The sequence below is a fragment of the Pipistrellus hanaki genome (genome assembly GCF_964339955.1).
Source record: "Pipistrellus hanaki genome assembly, chromosome: 2".
In the NCBI taxonomy this organism is placed as follows: Eukaryota; Metazoa; Chordata; class Mammalia; order Chiroptera; family Vespertilionidae; genus Pipistrellus; species Pipistrellus hanaki.
This window is the reverse complement of record NC_140504.1, coordinates 197,181,915-197,196,379: the sequence shown is the minus strand read 5'-3', so window position 1 is coordinate 197,196,379 and position 14,465 is coordinate 197,181,915. Positions and strand designations below refer to the sequence as shown.

At 58.7% G+C, this 14,465-nt stretch overlaps 2 protein-coding genes across 9 annotated transcripts in view; both read left to right on the top strand.

Moving 5' to 3' along the window:
• Positions 1 to 14,465, top strand: part of PER3 (period circadian regulator 3) — a 147,031-nt gene that overhangs the window by 48,352 nt on the left and 84,214 nt on the right. The window lies entirely within an intron of this gene.
• CAMTA1 (calmodulin binding transcription activator 1) overlaps positions 1 to 14,465 on the top strand; it is a 540,293-nt gene that overhangs the window by 489,329 nt on the left and 36,499 nt on the right. The window contains exon 1 of one of the 8 annotated variants that reach the window (XM_084875719.1): positions 8,356 to 8,466. The exons of 6 other annotated variants lie outside the window; for them this stretch is intronic. The gene's annotated coding sequence lies outside the window, so the exon portion shown is untranslated. Of the gene's footprint in view, positions 1 to 8,355; positions 8,471 to 14,465 lie in introns of those variants that run through there. One more of the 8 variants, XM_084875720.1, reaches the window with a different exon arrangement.

The window sequence follows — 14,465 nt, the reverse complement described above, 5'->3', positions numbered from 1 at the left end:
CAGCCCGAGGAGGGTCACGGCCCATCAGAAGGCCATACGGGCCGGGGGGAGCTGGAGCCGTGGAAGCCCGCTCGTGCTGCTTGCTCCCAGCAGGCCCTGCGGGGAAGTGCTAGGTAGCAGCCCGGAGGTTCTGCTGGCCCGGGGGGGGGGGCGGCCCGCTGCACTGCAGCCCCAGGCCCAAACCTGGACCGGCTGATGCACGTGTGACAAGTACCTTGGGAAGCAGCGGGAGCTCGGGCTCGGCGAGAGCAGCAGGGAGTCTGAGCCCGCGGTCCCCAGGGGCACCCGCAGACCTCAGTCCTCCCCGGCCTCCGTGGGGCCGCCAGCAGGACAGGGAGCGGGTGCTCCTTTGACATCTGGTGATCGGCCTGGCGTGACTTTAAGTTCCCTGAAAGTGCGTTCAATCCCAGCGGGCCGTGGGGCGGGGCTGATTCTGAGACACTTCCCGGGGGCTCCTCTGGGACACCGGGGTGTCTCTCAACGTCACTGGTCCCGACGCCAGTGAGCTACATCCTGTGCGGGGTCCTGGCCGCACTGTGTGTGGGGGGGCACGGGGGTGGGGGGCGCCACGACAGGATGTGACCCGCGGTCTCCAAGAGAGACAACTTGAGTGACAGGCAGCTCCTCCCTCCTGACCTCAGTCATTTCAATTCCCAGGCCCTGGCCCATGGCTGCCGACAGGGGCACGCGCCTCAGGTGTTGGTAGCAAAACAGCCAGTTCGGTGATTCAGAGTGGTGTTCTGTGTCGATATGGGGTCATGGGCCCTGTCCTCACCCATGCAACGCACACACTCATGGATCTTTGACCGGATTCCACATTAAGAAAGCGGTGTGGGCCTGCGGGAAAGCACACAGTGCCGTCTCAGTGAGCGCGCTCTGAGTGCTTCTCGGGCAAACACGCCCTTCCCAGGCCACTCCGCTGGACTCTGCCGGGCGCAGTGCACACACGGCCTCTCCGACGGCTCAAGGGGTTTCCTGCCTCGTGGAGAGTCCACCTGGCCCCTTGATGCTCTCTCAGACCCTGTGTGTGACCCCGTGGGCCCCTTGATGCTCTCTCAGACCCTGTGTGTGACCCCGTGTGTGACCCCTTGATCACACGTGGGGCCCCTTGATGCTCTCTCAGACCCTGTGTGTGACCCCGTGTGTGACCCCTTGATCACACGTGGGGCCCCTTGATGCTCTCTCAGACCCCAGTACTGGCGCTTCCTGAGCTCCTCTCCAGCGGGCTCCAGGGGGTTTGGGCCCTGACTTGGCGAGAGTGGCCTCAAACCGGAGCCATGGCAGCCCCTGAGTTCTGTGCATGCAGGGCTGGGAGCCCCTAGCCAGGCAGAGGTGTGTGGACATGGGGGAGCCGTGCTTAGAAGGTGCCAATCGCAGTCAGCTCAGGCGGCCACCACAACCTGCCACAGGCCAGGCAGCTCAGACAACAGACTTTCATCCCTCACAGTTCAGGGGGCTGGAAGTTCAAGATCAAGGTGTTGGCAGGTTTGGTTTCTCTTGAGGGCATGTCCTCATCTTACCAGGACACCACTCAGATGGGGTTAGGACCCGCCCTCCCAGCCTCACATTCATCTCCTCTTTGAAAGCCCATCTCCCACACATTCCGAGGTGCTGGGGGTTTGCGGAGACATAATTCAGCCCATCACAGAGCTGTTCTCCCAAAATGAGCCGTCCTGCCCGAAGGGACCTCATCTCTGTTGTGAGAGCTTTCCCCAGGCCCAGGCCTGCCCTCTGAGACTCCATGCGGGTGGGGGGGGGGGGTGGTGCTGAAACTCAGACACCCAGCCTGGGGCTTCTGCTGCAGTCTTGCAGGCTACCTTGCCCATATATGGACTAAGTCACCTCACCCTATTGTGTAGCTAAGGTGAGGTGCTGACACCTAAGTAGTGAGATCCAATGTCATGGACACCAATGTCATGCTCCCCACCTTTCCAGACGTTTCCATCCCCGTTTTACTGAGGAGGAACCTGGATCTCAGAGGGCCAGGTGACTTGTCCTGTGTCACATGGCTAGGGATTCAAACGCAGGGCAGTCAGAGGCTAAAGCCCATTGGGTGCTTTGTGGCCAAGCAGGACCACTTCCTGAGCGGTGAGGGTTGCCCACCTCTGATCCCGCTGCCCGAGAGCAGAGACCAGCACGTATTCTATCGCCTAGCACAGCGGTCGCCAACCCGTGGTCCACGGAGCCCTGGTGGTGCGTGAGGTCTGAAAGGTTGGCGACCGCTGGCCTAGCGTGCATCCAGCCCAGGGGCAGCGAAGGGGTGACTTCCTGTGTGAGGCGTGAGGGAGAATGAGTTCCTGGTGTTTTCACCCAACTTGTCCGAATGCTCTCTCTGAATTGTGTTCCTCCGAGAGTCCTCAGCTGGTGGCCAACGCATCCCTTCCTTCCTGCCGGTCAGAGCTGGCAGCTGTCCCCCACAGCGCCGATCATGCCAGCCGGCTTTGCCCTGGTAGCAAGCACCTTTCCTTCCGATGGCCCCCCACCACTGACCCCTGTGTCACCAGCCACCCCGAGCTTAGTGGCCCAAAACCACAGGTCTGTGCTCGTTCCCCGAGCTGCAGGTTGGGTGGGCTGTTTGTCTGCTGGTTCTGCCCGGGCCCACCCGTGCAGCCACGTGCACAGGCGGCTCACCACCAATGCAGAGGCCCTGCAGCCGGGGCACAGGGCTGCCTGCTGTGTCAGGTCACGCTGCCCATGCCCAGGACCACATCCATGCAGCCTCAGGCCTCGTTGGCAGAGGAGGAAACTGAGGCACAGGAAGGGAAGGAAGCTGGCCCCCCCAGGTAGTTGGTGTGGAGCCCAGGTGCTGACCCAGGCCTGGGCCCTTCAAGGCCCATCCATGTTGTAGCATCTGTCAGCTCCTTCCATGTTATTGCCAAGGACACGCCCACCTGGACGGACACGTGTTCATTTCTCTCAGGCACGTGCCTGGGAGTGGAGGGGTGGGGTCTTACCGGAAGTCTGTGAGTAACCCTTTGTGCGCTGTAAGCGTCGATAGGTGTAATTAAATTAAAAGCATTGTGGTGTGTGGGGATGGTTTCCGTTTTGGACGAGTGGCAGTTGACTGGTTAGCCTTTTGAGGAACTGACATGTGGTTTTACATTTCCACCAACAGCGTGTGAGGGTTTTGAAGGCTCTGCGTCCTTGTCAGCACTTGTTGTTGTCGGTCTTTTTTATTAGCCATCCCAGTGGTTTTGACTTGCATTCCCCCATTGATAAGGATGCTGAGTATGTTTTTATGTGCTTGTCGGACTATTTGTATGTCTTCCTTGGAGAAATGTCTCTTCAGACCCTTTGTCCATTTTTTTAAAAAGGGGGTTATTTGCCTGTTTATTTTTGAGCTGTAAAAACTCTTTTTATATTCTAGATACATGTCCCTTATCCCAAATATGATTTCCAAATTCGTCCTCCCATTCAGCGAGCCATCTTTTTCACTTTCTTGGTGACGTCCTTGGAAGCACAGTTTTAAAGTTTGATGACGTCCGGTTGACAGTATCTGTTTTTTCCTGGGTTTCTTGCTTTTGATGTAATATCTAAGAAACAGCTGTCAAATCTGAGGACAGGAAGTCACCTCTATGCTTCCTAAGAGTGTGGGGTTTTGTTTTTTTTTCATTTTGGCTCTTACATTTATGTCTTTGTTCTTTATATATGGTTTTCTATTGATTTTAAAGAGAGGGAGAGGGAGAAAAGGAGAGAGGGAAACATCAATCGGTTGCCTTCTGTATGCACCCTGACTGGGACAGGGAGAGGGGTCAAACCCACAACCAAGATGTGTGCCCTGACCAGGAATTGAACCCACAACCTTTTGATGGACAGGTCGAGGCTCCAACTAAGCAAGCCACCCAGCCTGGGCTGATCTGTCTTGAGTGGGCTTTTGTATTGGGTGTGAGGCAGGGCGCAGACTTCATTCCTGTGCTTGCGGACGGCCAGGTGTCCTGGCAGTGCTGACTGGAAGGCTCTGCTTTCTCCGTTGAACTGCTTTGCCACCCTGACCTCTCCTTGTTAAAAATGTGGTTTTTAAAAATGTCTTCGTGCCTTGAAGAAACACTAAATACGCATATCGCACTTCTCTTTAACCTGTTACTCCCTTTTAATTTTTAATTGGAAGTTAACACACGGGAAACATCGTTGGTTTCTACCACGAGGAGAGGCCAGGTTCTGGTGCAGCCCAGTCCCAGTGGTTTCTCTCACTCTCGCCACAAGTTCAATGCCAGTTGGTAGAGGGTTGGGGGAGGGGGGCTCTACCCATCTCTGTCACTTAGGGACCTGGCCCGGCAGAGTCGGCATCTTTACAGACACAGGTGTTCACTGTTGCTGGGATGGGGGAGTGTGGCAGGCAGCTCACTGCTTCTGGAAATTGCCAGACTGCTTTCCTAAACAAACGGGACCCAAATGACCCGAGAGTGTCCAGGGACTTGGAGAACCATCGTAGTAGGGACTTGAACCCCAGGTGCTGCTGACCATCTCCGTGTCTTTGGCCAAGTTACCTGACCTCTTGAATTGTTCATTTTCCCCCCCCTCTATACACTATCTAACGTGCAGGGGAAAGGTCAGCAGTGTGTGTGTGTGTCTAGCACAGGGGTGGGGAACCTTTTCCTGCCAAGGGCCATCTGGAAATTTATAACATCACTCTCAGGCCGTACACAATTATCAACTTAACAGTTAGCCTCTGCCCTAGCTGGTTTTTCTCAGTGGATAGAGCATCAGCCCATGGACTGAGGGGCCCCAGGTCCGATTCTGGTCAGGTGCATGGATCTTGGTTGCAGGCTTGATCCCCGGCCTCTGTTAGGGCGTGTGCAGGATGCAACCAGTCTCTCTCACATCGATGTTTCTCTCTGTCTCTCCCCCTCCCTTCCATTCTCTCCAAAAAAATCAATGGAAAAATATCCTTGGGTGAGGGTTAACAACAACACAAATTAGCCTATTATATATATTATATTTGGTCCTTTAATTGACTCACCCCTAATGCCTTGGCAGGGCCAGACCAAACGATTCCTCGGGCTGTATGAGGCCCACGGGCGGCTATTCCCAACCCCGGTCTACCCTAACAGCAGGTGGGTAACAGGCACCCAACATCCTTCCGCCCCTGCCACAGGACCCACACCTCCTGGCTCATCACGAGACCCTCGCAGAGGTTAGGGCTGGAATAAGGACTCACTGTATCTGCTTAAGGGGCAAGACTGGCACTAGGGCTGGGTGCTGCCAGTGGACCCATCACTGAGCAGTTCCCTTTTTCTCTATTTTTACTTATTTCTTTTAAAATTGTTTTGTTGATTTCAGAGAGGAAGGAAGAGGGAGAGAGAAAAACATCAAATGATGAAAGAGAATCATTGATCAGCTGCCTCCTGCACGCCCCACATGCAACCCGGGCCTGTGCTCTGATTGGGAATCGAACCGTGATCTCCTGGTTTGTAGATCGACGCTGAACCATTCTGCCATGATGACTGGGCTTCTTATTCTTTATTTTTTTAAAAAGGACCCAGGTACCCTCACAGCCCCACAAAATCCAGTGTAATGATTTGCTGGAATGGCAGGCATGCCTTACCGTCATTTCCCAACCTGAGAAAAGGAACATGAACACCCCCAAAGGCAGACAACCTGTGGCTCTGGGTTCTGGCATGCCATCCGAGCTCTGAGCCGGCTCAGAGACACCCAGCTCCACCTCAGAGACACCCAGCTCTGCCTGACTCTGTATGCATGGGCGTCTGTCCAAGACAGCTGCGGCGGGAATCAGTGTGGGACCATCCGGGAGGGAACGGCCCCTCCCAGGCACCAGGAAGGGGATGTGCCTTCTGCAGAAACGCCCCCAGAGGCTGCCTGCCTACACGGAAGCCACCTGGCTGCTGAGCCGGTCTCTACCACCGGGGCACAGCCAGTGGCCTGAAGCATCCATCACTCTTAAGCTGGGGTCCAGGTGCCTGACCCTGGTTCCCACCATCCCGAGGTCCCTGGCGCTGAGGAATATGGAGGTGGGCGTGGCTCCTCCTCACCGCCTCCCGCATCGGTCTCTGTGCTCACCATCCATCAGGGTAATCCAGCAGCTCGTACCGAGCACTTACAGGGGCCGGCACTGTGCACAGTGCCAGGAGAGGTGAAGACTTCCTTTCTCTTCTCAGGGAGATTAGACCAGTTTCGGTTTAGCTGGTAACGACTACCTTTTTAAACCCCCTTTACTAACATGTATGTAGACAGTATAGGTATAGAAAAGTGCACATATCATATGTATGTGAAACTCCGGTCACAAACTAAACTGACTTTTCACAAACTAAAACCGGCGCCCGGGTCAGACACAGAACTTGATGGGAAACCCAGAAGCCCCTCTCCCGTCACCGCCCACCGCCCCAGGCGCCTGCCTTCTGAGGGTGAACCTGCAGTGCGTGGCCCGGGTGCCAGGCACCTTGCACCTCCGTACTGACCCACTAAGTCTCACCCCAGGTGTGAGGGCAGTGGGAGGGCACAGCTAGCAAGCGGAGAATCGAACTTGCATGTAGGCGGCTTGTGTCCAGAGCCCTTGCCATTGACTACAGCCCTTGCGTAGCTGCCCCGGAAAGAAATAGCCCGCCTTCATGAATGCATGGGTGACAGCGCTCCTGGGACGGCTCTGCTAAGAGTCCGGGGAAGCCAGGAGGGGGCCAGGAGGGGGCCAGGAGGGGGCGGGCGCGTTCGGAGTCAGGCCTTCAGGAACGGGAAGGAGTGTGCCTGACAGGAAGGGGAGAGGGTACATGAGCAGAGTTGGGACCTGCAGGGGTCCTTTGCTGAGAGGGGTAAGGCAGGAGGGGGCAGGACTATGCGGACTGGGTGGAGCAGGTCTGTGGCTATGTTCCGTGTTCTGGCCTCACCGGGGCTGCTGAGGAGCTTCCTGAGCTTTAGAATCGGCGGTCAGCCCCCACCAGTGAGAACTTTCAGGGCCCGGCCCAGAGGTGTGGCAGGAACCCTGCCTGGGGGGTCCTTGGCTTGGCCTCTAACAGTTCCTTTGTGGCTGCACAGGCTCAAGTGCTGTGCAAAACCCTTCGCTTGTTTTCGTGTGTGTTTTCATGTGTGTGTGTTTTTTTCGTGTGTTTCATGTGCTTGTTTCGCGGTGGCCGGAACACACAGGAGAAAAAAAAAAGACTCTGTCCCCATCTTTTGAGTCTTTTTAACCCAGATGGCAGAAAGGAGACAAAATCAATTTTAAATTTCTCTGACAATGTGACAGGGGAAAGATGACCTCATCAGGAGCCTGCGCGGGCCAACAGCTGTGTGTGCGTGGCCAGCGTGTAGGGGCGGGGGCTTTGCATAGCGCCGGGGCTACAGGTTTTATAGGCAAACAGGAGGGAGGGTGTCCACGCGGGGCGCCTGGAGAGACTGAGCTTTCCTGGGGAGGTGTGACTTGGGCGCGGGGCGGAGGCTGGAGACCAGAGACCGGGGCGGGGGGGGGGGGGGGGAGGCCGTTCTGCAGGAGCGTGAACTTCGGGGAGCATGGGGGCTGGACCAGAGGAGCGGGCGGCCCTGCGACTCCAGCCACCGCGCTCACAGCCGCGCCCGGAGCCCTGGGCGCCCCGACACCCCAGGGGAGCCGCTATTCTCCATCGCTGCGCGGCGTTCTCGGCCCCACCGGGTCCCACGCCCAGGGCCCCTTCGCACTGGGTCCCCTGACCCGCCCGCTGCTCCCGCATCCTCCCGGGCGCGCCGGGCTCCTCCGCCTTCGGCCGCGCCCCGCTCTGCCGGCCCGGCCTGCGCAGCGCCCGCTCCTCCCGCTGCATTGCGGGCGCCGCCGCCGCAGGGCGCGCCGGGGCTGCGTCCGAAGCCCGAGCCCGGGGACGCGAGGGCCTCGGGGCGCGGGGCTGGAGACCCGACGGCGCCGCGGGGCAGGAGTGCTGGGCCCGGGAGCGGGCGGCTCCGCGGGAGAGTCCACGCCGCCCGTGCGCCTCCGCCTGGTGGCGCGGATCCCGAGGCGGCCTCCGGGGCCGTGAGCCCGGTGCCGCCGTCGAGCCCGGACCCGTCCCTGCCCTCGAGCGGACCGCGGCCGCCCCCCCCCCCCCGCGGGCCCCCCGGAATCCGGGCGCGGGTCACGGCGGGGCGGTCGCCAGGGGCGGTGCCCGCCCGGACCTCGCCCGCAGGCGCCGGGCCCCGGGGCCGCGCTCCGCCCGCACCCTCCGCCGGCCCCCGCCGTCCAGCGCGGCGCCGCGGCCCGGGCGCAGTTCCGGCGCAGTCCCCGCGCCCGGCGGCCCGCGCCCCGCACCTGCCTCTGCCCAGCGCCCGCTGACGTGGCGCCCGCCGATTGGCGCGCGGGCGGGGCCGAGGCCGGTGAGCTCACCGCCGCGCCCCGCCATTGGCCCGCGCGGCGCACTCGGGCTGTGGCGGGGAGACGCGGGGCCGGAGCCGAGTCTTTGCAGCCGCGGCGCGCAGAGCCGAGCGGGTCGGGCGGCTGCTGCGGGGACCGCGCTGTTGTGAAGACCCAGCGGCGAGCGGCTGTGACCCAGGCCGGTGGGTGCGCGGCGGCGGCGGCCCGGGCGGCGGGGAGGGCGGCGGCCGGCGGGGGCGCGCGGGGGCGGGGCCGGGGGCGCGCGCGTGCTCGCCGCGGGGGGCGCGGGTGCTGACACCGAGGGGGCGGGTGTGTGCAGGGGGCCCGGAGGTGAGGGGCGCGGGTGTTGACACCGAGGGGGCGGGTGAGCGTGGGTGCGAGGGCACGCGCGTGTGTGCAGGGGGCCCGGGAGGTGCGGGGCGCGGTGAGGGGCGCGGTGCTGACGCGGGCGGAGCGGTGTTTTGACGCGGGAGCGCGTGGGGACTGTGCGTGTTGCCAGGGCGTGAGGCTCGGGAGGGGCGCGGGGCGGGTCTGCGGGGCGCTCCGTGCGGCAGGAGCCGGGGTGCGGACAGACACGCGTGTTCGCGGGGCTGCGTGGGTGTGAGGCGGGGGCCCGGGGCGGCTGTGGTGACGGCGCGTCGTGTCTGAGGGAGGAGCGGCGGAGTGGGTGTGCGGTCACGCGGACCCGGGGAGCGAGGCCGGGCGCGAGCGTGCCTCTCCGCGGGCGGGAGCGCGTGTGCGAACACGCGTGTGCGCGGCGGCGGGCGGAGGGGCGCGGGGCGGGCGGCGGGGTGGGGCCCGGCGGGTTCTGTCTTCGGCGCCGCCTGTGCGGCGGGCTTTTTGGATCCGCGCTCCCTCCCTCCTCCCGCTGCAGCCGGCGGGCGAGGGGCCTTGGGCGGGGAGAGGGGTGAGGACAGGTGCTGCGCGGGCGGAGAGGGACAGGCACAGGTGCCCTCCGGCAGGGCAGGGTGCTGGGAGAGGGTGGGATGGGTGCCCCCTCGGCGGGGCTGGCGGTGGGGCCAGAACAGATGCTCCCTTGGTGGGGCTCCTGCGGGGAGAAGCCGGAAGGGCCCAGACAGGTGACCCCTCCCAGGGCCGGGGCGAGGGGAGAGGGGCCGGGGAGAGGGGGGCGCAGGGCTGCCGCTGCTGGGCGCCTCTGCAGGCCCCGGGTCCGGGCAGCCTGACCTGGCAGCCAGTGGGTGAACGTCGTATTAACCGCATGTGGAACTCGCAGGGAAAGTTGGCGGAGTTCAGAGGCTGAGAACTTTGCTGCAGGCAGACCTGGGACTGCCTGCAAGGGGCGCCGTGACCCTCGTGTCCCCCGGGCTAGCTCAGGCGGGCTGGGGGGAAGCTCAGCGTGGCCTTGCACTGGCAGGATCTCTAGCTGTTGCATGACGTTGGAGGCGGCGGCCCCGCCAGTGATGTTCACTGCTGGAGGCTTTTTCCATTTCCAAGGATCTCTACGGGCGTCAGAACAACTTGATCCACAAATGAGGCAGCAAAATAAATGTCTGAAACTGTAAGACTCCTGCAAATTACCTCAAGCAGTTGCTTCAGGAACTGAGGGCAGTTTTGAACTCTTACATGTCACCTGCTCTGCTTGGATGGTTTCTCTTGGCCAGAAGTCTGGTCAGCAGAGCAGACTCAGTAAACGTGAGAGCACTCTCGGATAATCACAGAAGTGCCTCTTGTAGTTGGTCAGTGGCATCATTTTTTTTCCCACCAGTGAAGCCAAAACCCCAAACTTTACATGTATGCTCCCAACAAATGTCAGACGTGGAAAATACCCGGCTCTGCATAACCGAGTCCGTTTCTCTCACTGCTTGAGGAATCTACGTCCTATAGAGAAGCTACAGCTTGGGAACCTGATAGAAATACGTTAAGCAGAAGCCCTTTTCATGGTGTGTGTTTATAGGAAAATGTTCTTTTAAGATTAGAATTAGATGGAGGCAAATAAACTTACGTGTCTCTTTATTTTTATATGTGGCTTAGGGAGTCATCATGTTTGACGTTCTACAATATAGAGCGTTTACTCACCGGACGAGCATTTCCCAAATAAATTTAGCTTAATTACAAAAGCAAGCAGAGGGTGGCTGCAAATTCCTACGGGACCTCGATTTGGTCATGCTGATTAGTTATATTCCAAAGCATCTGAGAGGAGACACAGTGGTGAATGCCACCGTTAATGGTTGTCATGTTGATTGCATTATTTAAGGATTTGTATCAGTTCTGCCGTTAGGATAAACACAGACATTGTTATTTTCCTCAGTCCTCTGTGCAGGACTGTGCTGGCCTTCCCGCCCCTGACGGCAGCTGTCCCCACCCAGTGCGTTCGTGGTGGACTGTTCTGGAGAACGCGCATAACAGGTGGACCCGAGACATTGGCCTTCTGTGAGAAGGAGTGAAGTTAAAGAATTGGTTGACATTGAAAGTTTCCCGAGTGAAAGATGTGGAGCTTTTATCGGTGGCTAAGGGTCACGTGTTCAGCTCACACTCCCTTGCCTCCTGGCATACGGGAAGGGTAGACGTCGCGTGTCCTCTGGGGATGGTCCGGATTGTGCTCGTGTTTTCAGCGTTACTGTCGTGAACTTCTGGAGACGCAGAGCTGTGCTTGTAGGCTGCCTTTTTTAATGTTTATAGAAAAATGACATATTTATATATATATATTATATATATATATTTAATATATTTTTATTGATTTCAGAGAGGAAGGAGAAGGAAAGAGAGATAGAAACATCAATGATGAGAGAAACCATGGATGGGCTGCCTCCTGCATGCCCCACACTGGGGATCGAGCCCGAGTATATATTTAAGACAGAAATTTAGGTATTACCCAGAAAGGTCAAAAAAAGGCCATTTCGGCCCTTGCAGGTTTGGCTCAGTGGATAGAGTGTCGGCCTGCAGACTGAAGGGTCCCAGGTTCGATTTTAGTCAAGGGCACATGCCGGGGCTGTGTGCTGGATCCCCAGTAGGGGATGTGCAGGAGGCAGCCAATCAGTGACTCTCTCTCACCACTGATGTTTCTATCTCTCTCTTCCTCTCCCATTCTCTGAAATCAATATGTATGTGTATGTGTATGTGTATATGTATATGTACGTATATGTATATATAAAAGGCCATCTTGTTGAAGGTGGCCCAGTTCTGTAAGCCGGCGGTGGTTTCTGGAAGCCTCTGTCTTGGTAGCTTCCCCACCCCTCTCCCCAGCTGTGCAGCGTCGCCCGCCGTGTCTTCTCGTCGAAGGCCTCGGGGATTGAGTGCTTGCTCTGTTGGTCTTTTCTTAGGAGACTGAGCGGTGCCCAGTCCGTATCATTCAGCATCAGCCACGGCCTCTGTCGGAGTGGAAGCCCAGGGTTTGAGGGCTTCCTTCACTCTCCTGTTCTCTGGGCAAAAAGCTTTTGGCCTCCACATGATACAAGCTGATTCCTGTACACCCCAACTTTATTTTTTTTTCCCAAAAAGCGATTGAAGGGAGCGGCCAGAGATGCATGTTCCATGTGACGCAAGATGAAGAGAGCCGAGGGGGGTCCGGGAGAGGGGGTGGAGGGACTGGGGAGGCTAGTGAGCAGCTGCCAGGCCCTAAAATCTCGCGTGCTTCCTAGCGGCAGGCGTGAGCATGTTCCCGGCTCCCTGCCGTGGCGGGAGCAGCGCTGCAGGCCTCGTGTGTCTGTCTGACACCTCTCCCCGCAGCGTGTCTTTCTGTCTCCTGTGTATGTGCCGACCGCCAGTGGGTGGTTTTCAGCGAAGACGGAAGAAGTCCGGGTGGGATGCAGAGAATCACATTACAGGCCCCGCGCTGACATTCGTCACACGGAACGTTCCGGAGATGCCCAGGAGCCCGCAGGGCAGCACACGCGGGTGTCGTTGAGTGTGAGAGCTCATGTCCACGAGGGTCCTCGGGGACGGGCTTACCCCCTCCCCGGACAGACTGCCCTGAAGCCCAGGGCCACGTGTTCTCTGTTCTCTGAGGTCCCGGGTGTGGGTGGGCACACAGCAGGCAGACGGGAGGTGCCCTTCCGAACCCCATGAAGCACCGCTCTGCACCCTGAGCCACGTTCACTGGGCAGGCGGCTGTGGTCAACGGGGTGGAGGGAGACCAGGCCAGCGGGATCCTGTCCCATGCTTCATTCTCATGAACGTCCTTTCTCTCAGCGAAGCAAGGTGAAAAGAGAGGAAGCGGAGGGTCGGTAGAAGGAAAGCGAGGGGCCGGGAAAGCACATCCCGGTCCCTGTAATTTGCTTAATTTTAATGGCCTTACACGCACCGACAGGAGAGCATCACGTTGGACACAAGCCGCCTGGAGAGAGCAGCCACCACGTAACTCACCTACTGTGCGCCGGCTGTTCAGCAGATTGTGATTGCTGAGGAAGGGTGGGTGTGAGGAAGGTAACACACGGAGGGAATTTAGCCAGGGCAAACGTTCATAAGCAGTAAGCTGCTGATGCTAAACTTACATAACGTGTTTGTAATGTGGGAAAAGATGGCAAATAATGGACATGAGTTTCTCCAAATATATTAACATTTAGCAACTACCCACGTTAACCAGTTCATCCCTCAATTTTCCTTTCCTTCTTCTGCCTGGCTTCATCCCCCTCCAGATCTGATCCCACTCTCCCAGCCAGCCTTCCCCTGCCCCCCCCCCAACCACCCAGCAGGAGCCCTATTGTCTGGCTGTTCCCCCCCCCCCCCCCCCCCCGGCCGCACTCCGCCCCAGATTCTACCTCCTTAATCTCTGAGCCCAACTCAAATCTTGCCCCCTCAATGAAGCCTCCCCTCCCTCCCCCCTGCAACCTCCACAGACTGGATTTTCGGCTCTTTGCGGGGCAGCGGGGGCACCTAAGCTGTACCCCCCTCCTGCCCCACCATAATGAAATCGGGGTGACGGGGGGGAGAGGGGGGGTCATCCATGCTGTGTGTTACTCTGGATAGAGGGAGGAGAATGGAACGGATTTCTTCAAACCTAAGACAACCTCCCTCTGGCCCTGCTTTGTGCATCCAGTGCAGCCTTGTCCGTCGGTAACGTGGGCGCAGACGCCGAAGGCTCTCCCACTGAGGTCGGTTTGAGGTCCCGGGGCGGCTTGGGTTTCCGGTGAAGTGGCCCTGGAGCCTTGGCCTGAGCCAGTGTGGACGAGCGAGCTGGTGGCCACCGAATCCTCTTCCCGGCTGTCCAGGGCCAGCCACACTCGCTGCCGGAGGACGTGGACGGCAGGGCTGGCCGCCCCAGGTCACACGGAGGGTGAGCCAGGGCTTTTCCAGCTCTGCCCCCACCCGGATGGGAACACCCAGTACGCCGCCTTACACCTCTGCGCTCAGCCCCGGCTGTTTGCTTTTCCTTTTTGATACGTTTTTACTGATTTCAGAGAGGATGGGAGAGGGAGGGAGAGATTGAAGCGTCAGTGGTGAGAATCATGGACCGACTGCCTCCTGCGTGTCCCCTACTGGGCAACACGCCGGCACCCGGGCATGTGCTCTGACTGGGAATCGAACTGTGACCTCCTGGTTCATAGGTCGATGCTCAACCCCCAAGGCACGCCTGCTGAGCCCTGCCCTGTTTTCTGACCGGGCCGGCAGTGGTCCAGGGAGCTGACTGAGTGGTCAGCACCGGCAGTTGTTAACATCAGAGTGCATTGCTCACGGGGAGGAGGAGGGGGGCTTGGGGAGTTTTTGTCTTGCAGAACGAGTGTGTGAGGAGATCTGTGGACCACAGTCAAGGGCTGGTGAAAGGCCCGGCTGGAAAATTCCCACGTTCTCTTTATTATTTTATCATTTTCGTTCAACCTCACCTGAGGATAATTTTTTCTGTTGATTTTTTTAGAGGAAGGGACAGGGGAAGGAGAGAGAGAGACAGAGGAAGAGAGAGAGAGAAACATCAGTGTGAGAGAGACACAGTGATCAGTGGCCTCCTAAACATTTCCCACCCGGGACCAGGGATCCAACCTTCAAATCGGGTACGTGCCCTCCACCCCTGGATGGGCAGGCTGACGCTCTGACCACTGAGCTCACTGGCCATGGCCCCAAGTTCTCTTTAAGTCTCAGTGTTCTGTAGTGATTCTCTCCTGTGGGATGTGCCTTGTCAGTCGATTGGGCAGCGACGTAAGGCCTGGCTGAGTGAAGATACTTCCATATAATTCGACAGCGAGGCCAGGGCTCAGTCTACCTTTTCCTGGTTTTCTGATTTCTTTGG